At 37.0% G+C, this 8408-nt stretch overlaps 1 protein-coding gene across 1 annotated transcript in view; it reads right to left on the reverse strand.

The window, feature by feature from the left end:
* Positions 1 to 7338, reverse strand: part of ARHGAP24 (Rho GTPase activating protein 24) — a 780792-nt gene extending 773454 nt beyond the window's left edge. The window contains exon 1 of the mRNA XM_060147878.1: positions 7314 to 7338. The gene's annotated coding sequence lies outside the window, so the exon portion shown is untranslated. The remainder of the gene's footprint in view (positions 1 to 7313) is intronic.
* Between the last annotated feature and the right edge of the window lie 1070 nt (positions 7339 to 8408).

Genomic DNA, 8408 nt, shown 5'->3' on the forward strand with positions numbered 1-8408 from the left:
AGGGGCTTCTAAAGACAAATACAACAATAAATATCAGAGTAGAGTAGATGCATACACCATATATGTGATAGTACTCATGTGGCATGAGACAGATGCACAAAATAAAAATAAAATGCTGCAAAAGTGTTTTTTCCTTATGTATATTTCATACACATATTTATTAAATATCATATATGGAAGTTTTTGACAGCCAAAGTTTGTCTCAATTTCAGAGCATGAAAAAACAAGAATGCATGTTGTCAATATCTCTGAGCCTAAAGTTTCAAAGGTGTATATTTGCACAAAATTGTTCACAGTCCATGCAAATGAAGACATGCTTGCTTCCCACAGAAACTAGCCTGCAGACACTTTGCAGGGATCTTGCAATAAACTAACAGCACTACCAAAAAAGTTGGGGGGAGGGAAGAAGAGAAATATATAATTGTATTACTTGTTGTTCCAAAATATAAATAAAAGTGAAAAACTGAATTTAAAATCCAGTCAGTTCTGCTAGAACACGACATCTGCATTCCTCAAAATTACCATGCTTTGCAAAATCACACAATAAAAACCACAGGGCTTAAGAGAAAATGGGTTTGGGGACACAACACTTAGAAATCTCATCAGTGACTTTTTTTTTAAAGGTAGGAACCTAATAAAAATGGTAGCACAGTTTTACACATGTGAAATAGTTACAAAATATATAAATATTACAATAAGAGTGGCACTTTACCTTGAAAAAGACCTGAAGTTTACAGAAGGGTTGCACCTTGTAAGTCATTGTAAAATGATGAAAGGAGGGTTACCTGAAATGGGTCTGAAAGTTCTAACACCAGATGTGGGTGGGCGAGCTTATAATACATGGGGTGAAAGGAGATACCTGGTAGAATTTGAGATGCATGCATGTGTGTTATGCAAATTCCTCTGCAGCTGGGTTCAGCCGGCTGCAGGTCACTGCATTCACCTAGAGTTTCTTATAAACAAAACTGTGCAGAGGCAAAGACAAAATTTGTGTCATGCTCAAAGTTCCCTAAAATATCAGTTGTGTTGGAACAATTTCACGTTTTCAAAACATGCATTATAGCAGAATTTACTGTACGTTGTAAGATCCATAAGGATTTTTTGTTAATTGAAAGGGAATATTTCATTAAGACATAAAAGAATACATCATTGAACTAATCATTTAAATAAAATGCAAAATAACAAGTCCTCTGGATAAAATCTTTATGTACACTAAACTTATATAGAAGTAGGACATAGATTGGGGTCTTTGTAATACTGTTTTACTACATTTTAAAGAAACTACTACTGATCACATAATTTCCTGACATTATAAAAAAAGGAAAACAAAGGGAATTAATTCCTGTTAGGTTCCAAAATATACATATCTCTTTTCCTTCATATCTAGAGTTGATGTTACCAACATTATTTATGGTCAAGTTTTTATCTTTGTTGGCATCTCACGCCCTGGCAGCTTGCATTTCACACTAATCTAGGCAAACACCAGCTCTGGCGCCAATCATTAAGAGAACCAAATGGTCTTCTGGTCCCATTGGGCCATTCATTAAATGGGTGACCATGACCATAGACTCTAAGGCTTAGAGAAATTGACCACTTCAAGGCCTCTGTTTCTTTAAGAGAGAGCGGAACTTGATTTTAAAGTTCCTACCAAAATTCTTACCATAGGAACTGTGGACTTCAAATTGCAATCCATTTGCACAGAATGTAACAGCTAAGATTTTACCTTCATATGGTATTTTACAAGTTTGCCAAGTGCTTTCACAACTATTACCTCATTTAACTTAATGTAATTACATCTCCCTGTATCAATGGGCACTGTGAATCATTTTCCTATTCATTCCATTTTTTTTCCCATTTGTGTTATTTGAAATCTTTCCAACCTACTTTTGGAAAACCAGACTTAACCAAGCATTTCCAGAAATGTGTTACATTGAGTGTTTGAAGAGATCAGTTACAGCTAACATATGTAAAACACATGGGAAAACCTGCAGCAGAATTGAAATTGATGATGCATCAGTTGAGCCATTTAGCTGTTGAGCTGCTCAATTACTTAGAAGACTTAAGTCTTTTGTACTTATTTGTTCGGTTTGGGTTTTTTATTCTGGAGAGTGGAAGTGGTTTTAAGAACAAGCTATCAAAGGAGGCCACAGGGGGAACATCCAATCAAATTCTGTTAAGGGGGAAAGAACTTTTCTAGTCCTCTGCTTTCTATGAGGCGAAATGCCCTAAATGTTCTAAATACCACCAGCTACTCGTGCACAAAGAACAGTGAGTTACCTGACTGGTGGATTTTAGAAAAGAACTGGACATGAGTAGCCCAGCTCCTTCTGCCTTCCCCTCCCTTGTGATCCAGGTAACTATGGAGTGTAGGCATTCAGTTCTGTTATTCCAAATCCCATGTTTTACAGGGCAGATTCTGCCTCTGCCCAAGATCTGGAAGTTCAATTCAAGGGATTGTTAGGATATGGCGACTTGAGCCAGGAATATTGAGAAATAGACATGGAGTAGAAGTTGGAGAGCAAAAATAATATTGAATCATGAGGCACTGGATGAAGTCAGGCTCTGCCTGTGGTTGACTTTGGTGGTTTGCAGGGGCTTATATTGTATCTTGCAACTGGCTTTCACAGTTTTGTGGTGTGCTTACAATCACTGCAGCCTAAGTAGCATCTTTAGATCTTGTACTTTAAAGGAATAGGTCACTATGGGATTTTGCATTTGGTGGAGGACTGCAGCTTACAGTGGCTTGTCCGCAGATGTGTGTCTATTTTTATAGAGCGAGAGGCTGTTTTTACACAAGCAGGGCTTCCCACACCTTAAATAATGTCATATGGGGCACAGAGACCTTCAGAAGTAGGCTGCTACAACATGACCTTAAACTATCTATTGTGTGTGGACAATAGGTGAATCAATTTTTATTTGACTGTTTCTCAACCATGTATGTAGGCATTGTCTTTAATTGCATGCCTAAGTTCTATGAGTGCTTTCAGAGCACACATGGGTGAGGTCCTAGTTTAAAATTTTTGTGCCAGGTAACATTTTCTTGAAGGACACAGGGAGATACCTGTTCTCTCTAAACCCTTCTAAGGCTACAAGCTTTAAGAAATATCAATGACATTGTGAGTTCAGGAATCTGCTGAAGATATTTCCCCAGCTGGAGGAAGGATGAAGAGGAGAAAGGAAGTTTCTGTAGGATATTTCATTTCATTTCTAGCAATTTTATAGCCAGAGTAATGGAACCAACCACCACGGAAAAAGAGTGGGGGACTTGTCACTAGACAGAATCCACACTAAATCACCATCAGGATGCCTCCCAAAAAGGCCCAAAAGCATGCCAAATAAGAATGTAGAAACCTGGACAAAGTCCTAAGCTTGCCCAGCACATCTCAAATGTTCCTTTCTTGGAGAAGAGATTGTGTTCATAAATTCATTTTCTCTCAAGATCTGGTAATTCCCCAGGGCCAAAAGTAATGTATTTACAGGTGATTTCTCCCAGTTGAATTCAAGTTCCCAAATCATTGATTCTCTAAGTCTGGCATCTCAGTCAGACTAAAATCTAGACTGCCCACCCTGTTCTCAGATCTCAATAAGTCTCTTCTAGAATCTTTAACATCACTGAAAACTGAGTTTGGGGAACATAAAAACTACTCTAGGAACTAAGTATTAATTATTAATTTTTTTTCTAAATTTGGTGAGAATGGGGCCAGTGCTATAATAATCTTGTGAACACTTTTCTAAAAAATTAGGTACATCAGAAACTTGGCAATGAATTAATACTATTTCTGAAAGTTGTGAAGGAATTACATCTATTTCCATGAGAAAAAAGCTATGCTGCAGCTGCTGAGGGAAACTCATCCTCTCCAGCCACTAAGAAGTCTCTGTTGAGGCTGATTAGACTAAGAAATTGGCAAGGATGATTTTTTTTTCACTAATTTCTTTGAAATCACAAAGGTAAGATAATTTGATTCTGGGCTCTAATTCATTTGAACTGTAAAATTCAAGGGAGTTTAAATTTGCGCTTTAATTTTTGTTGAGGAATTTAATAGTGGACAGAGATTTATATTTATATTTGGGACATCTAGCTTTTTGACATATTATTATTGGAATAGCTCCATGTGGTCACTGGATATTATTGCAAAAGCTCTAATAAACTTGGACAATGTAGCTAGATAGTAATTTGGGTTGGGAACAGAAAGAGGAGTTTTCAGCTGTAGTACAGACTGACCCTTTTGGACACTTCTAGGGGAATAAGGTGTCTCTCTCACCGGTTTCCCAGGCAGATCTACAACAAGTCAGAGATCAGTGGTTGGACAACAGCCTCACGGTGGTAGGGGCAGGCTGTCTTGACAGACCGCAGAGTTTCTCCACTAAGACAACAGCAGTAATCTTGCTTTTCATCAGCTTAATGGTTAAGCTCCATAAAGTAAGAAAACAAAGCCCTGGAGAATATTTTGAGGGGTAGTGGGGTTGGGACATTCTTTCCTCCCCTCAGGTTTCTGTAATGAGGCATTTCCAAGGTTTCTCACCTCAGAAAGTCAGGGAGCTGATTGATGAGTTTTTGGGAGAAGAACTAGGTAGACCCAGCTCAGTCTCTGTTCCCTACATCCTGGAGGGAGCTAGCTGCCCTGAGAGAGTATACACACTCTACCTGCCTTTAGGTGGAACAAAGGCAGACTTCCACCCAGTATCTTCCCAGCTGCCTGCCTCTGGCTGAGCTTGGAGTTTGGTATTAAGATGTCATTATTGCCACTTCTCCAAATCACAGTCTCCAATATTAGTTTTATCAATCATAAAGGATAAAGGTGATATTTTGATCTCTTTGATCTCCATCTGTCTTACCCAATCCTTATGGGTAAGACTGACATATATACATATAGGTATGTGTGTTATTAACTTAAGCAGGGAAACCAAGACTTTCACTTATTTTTTACTTAAACAAGGTTTGTTTAGGGATGTACAAAGCAAAAGAAGAGAACTCCCTCATAAAATTCAGTCCAGTGAGGGACTGAAGGGAAGCCTCAATCTAGGGTTTGAGAATCATGGAGCTATACCAAAGAAAGCTACTGAAAAAACTTGCTCCCCTCAAGTTTCCAAATGAGAAAATTGAGCAAAAAAAAAAAAACTTTCAAGTACAGTATTTCAAATTTCACATCCACTCAGGTTTTAAGTCAGTAAAGGGGATTCCATGGAATTATTTGAACATCTACACTTAAAAGGACAAGAGTACAATATGCCTTAAAGCAGGAACTGGGTCATAGAAAAGTTATAACAAAAGCAAAAGCACAGCTGTTGGCAGTGACACTGTGTATTACATGAGAAGATAAACTACCTTTTCTACTTCCCTCATCATTACACCTTTAACATCTGCTCTCAGGCTGAACCATTCAATATAGTCATTTGCAAGATAGCAGTATACAGAATGAGAAATTGGAACGCTAAAGAAAATCAAGGAATGGGAAAGCAAACAGGGTATTTTCTTAATAGTGTTCAATTAATCTAGTAAAGCCGAATTTTTACCATATTGTCACAGACCATGACAACACTTCTATTGGCCTCTATAGTTTGAGGGCACTTTTCTGTCGCAAACCAAATAGACAATATTCTTTCTTAACAAAAAAAAAAGATTTTAATTTAAAAACTAAACTAAAGCTTAGTCATGTTCATGGTTTAAGATAAACCCACTTGCCACAACTAAGAATAGCAGATCAGAAGCAGAGGGCTTAAAACAGACATCTCCCTTCTAGTTCCATATTATTTTCTGTAATCCATGCTTTCACACAGCTGGCAAATTAAAGCAGAGGTATACTTCTCAGTAAAAATTCAGCCCTTTCTGATCAGAGAAGGGTGAATTAGAGTTTCCTTACACCCCTAACATGGACAATGGGATAACCCCATTCCATTTCATCACTATTCTCCAGTGCACTTATAAAAAGAAACACATGATCGACACTAATGAAAAAGAGAGATGAAAAATAGTTTTTTCATATTCTAGTGCCGCCCATGTGTTCCCAGTCTCAAATTCTCTGGAAAAGATTTGAAGGTGGATTTAAAACATCTCAACAGTGAATAATAATCAGAGCCTCCTGACCCCTCCCAGCTCCCACCACGGGGAGGGGTCAGCTGTTCCAAAAGAGAAACAAGCTATAGAAGCTGAATTAACATTAAAAATTAGAGTAGGGTAAGAGTGAGCTCTTGACTGACATGACCTCTTAGAGTTGTGATAAAGTGTATGTGTGTGTATGGAGTGCGTACACACACACACACACACACACACACACACACACACACACCATGAGCCAGTAACCTGAATATATTCTGTGTAATCATCAAGTCCAATCCGGACTAATGAGCAGTTACTTTGGCTCTGGGGAATCTCGGAAGACTTGAGGAGCTAGACTCTTCCAGATAATTTTCTCTGAGATTTTTTAGTTGTTCCTTTTATTAATGCAAGTCAAACCAAAACCCTTTCCCCCCACTCATATTTCAGAAGTAATATGTAGTAGGAAAAAATCCCTCAGGAAGTTAACTCCTCTATCAGGGATCAAAAATGTGCACACTGAGAACACCCAGTTTTTGTGCAGTTCACTTCTACTGGAGAATTAGGGTTTTTTTAGGTTTCCCCATTTATTTCTTCCTCTCCTCCAACTACTGACAATCTTTCTCCATCTCTATCATTACTTCATGGTTGGCTGAAAAGACAAAAGTTAATCTGCAGAAATCTTTTTACTAAACCCATGTTGACTGTGTTTCATCCTTAGGTAATTGGCTTCACAAAGATGCTTTTGCCACTGAATAAGAACTACAGACTAAAGGCTTTATTCATTATTGAGGCTGACACTTCATACAATCTCTCATCAGCATAACATTCACTTTAAACTCAGAGTTACGAAAACGAAGGTCATATACTTAGTTTATCTGCAGCTCACCCACCTGAACATATCTGTGACCTTTGGATCACTGAAATGTTATTTTTCAGAGGGCAAAAATAATACAGGATCGTCATTTTCACCAATCTTTATGATAAAAACTACCAAAGACAGAAGAAAATCATTACACCAAACTTAGAGCAACAGATATCTAGTCAAAACCCAACACACATAATTAAAGCCAGCTTATCTCCCATAAGAAAGTCATATAGCCTCAGAATTTTGTTTGGTAAGAAATATTCACAGCTTTTGCATAACAGAACTGGTATAAATATTTACTGAAAGAAAAGACTAGGATTTTATCTGTATCAACTTTTGTAGCTTGCCTAAACTATTGCTATTTACTTCCGACATAAACGATAAATGAATAAATTGTATCCGGATACTCACAGCAGAGAGCTCAGTTCTGGCCCCTAACATCAGACGTCCCTGCTGCAGACTGAACACTACTGTTGGGAAGTGCTTTTATTTTCCTAACAAAGTAGCACCCTCTAGTGGCTTTTCAAAATTATTAAGAAGTACATGCCAAGCACGTGACATATTGTTTACTATGCAATTACGCAATGTCAAAATACTCAGGTGAGAACAAAAGCCTGATCTGGGCATTATAGGATGTATATTCCAACCTCATTCCATGTTTTCTCTAGGGATGATGGCTTTTAAAGGAAAATATTTTTAAACATCATTCTTATTTCACATATATAGTGTACTTCTGAGAAAGATATACCTTTCCATGGTAATAGTTTGTTATTATTCTATTATTATTATTTATGATATTACTAATATCATCACTGCTATTAATATTAATAGAAAAGTTGCCATTTACTGAGTATTTACTATATTACAGAAAATGTATTCATTGTTTTATATGTCTTACACCTCTTTTAAAACTCACTATAAATATATAACCTAGATTTATCTTCATCCTGTTGCTTTGGATGAAAATATTGAGGCCCATATAGGTAATGTAAGTTGCCCAAAGTCAAGTACCTAGGAAGAGGTAAAGAAAAATTGAGGGGCAAGCCCATCTTCATATGTCTGCAAAGACTTACAAAACTGATTTCGACTAGCAGAAATTACCAGTAGCTTTCACATGTATCCAGAATCATGAAAGTGTAAACCCAAAGGAATTATTCAATAACATAATAAAAAACTGAAAATTTGTGTAAAGTCTTTTAATTTTATGTTAGAAATACAAGTATTTTCCATAGTAAATAAAAGTCAATACCAATTCTCCGTTGGCAAAGTCCCTGGAGAGCCAGTTTAGTTCTCATATTTTACCATATGCCTTACAGAAGGGTATAACACTTGTTCAGTCATGATATTTTATTAAATCAAAAGAGGCATATTTACTCAGTTAGGCATTCAACAAACATTTATTGAATGCTTCTAGCTTTACCTCTAGTTCTGACAGGCAATGAACCAAGATACTTTCACTAAGCATGTTGCTTTATGAATATCAAGAATTATCAGGCAAATAAAAAG

The sequence above is a fragment of the Lagenorhynchus albirostris genome, chromosome 4, assembly GCF_949774975.1.
Source record: "Lagenorhynchus albirostris chromosome 4, mLagAlb1.1, whole genome shotgun sequence".
Taxonomy (NCBI): Eukaryota; Metazoa; Chordata; class Mammalia; order Artiodactyla; family Delphinidae; genus Lagenorhynchus; species Lagenorhynchus albirostris.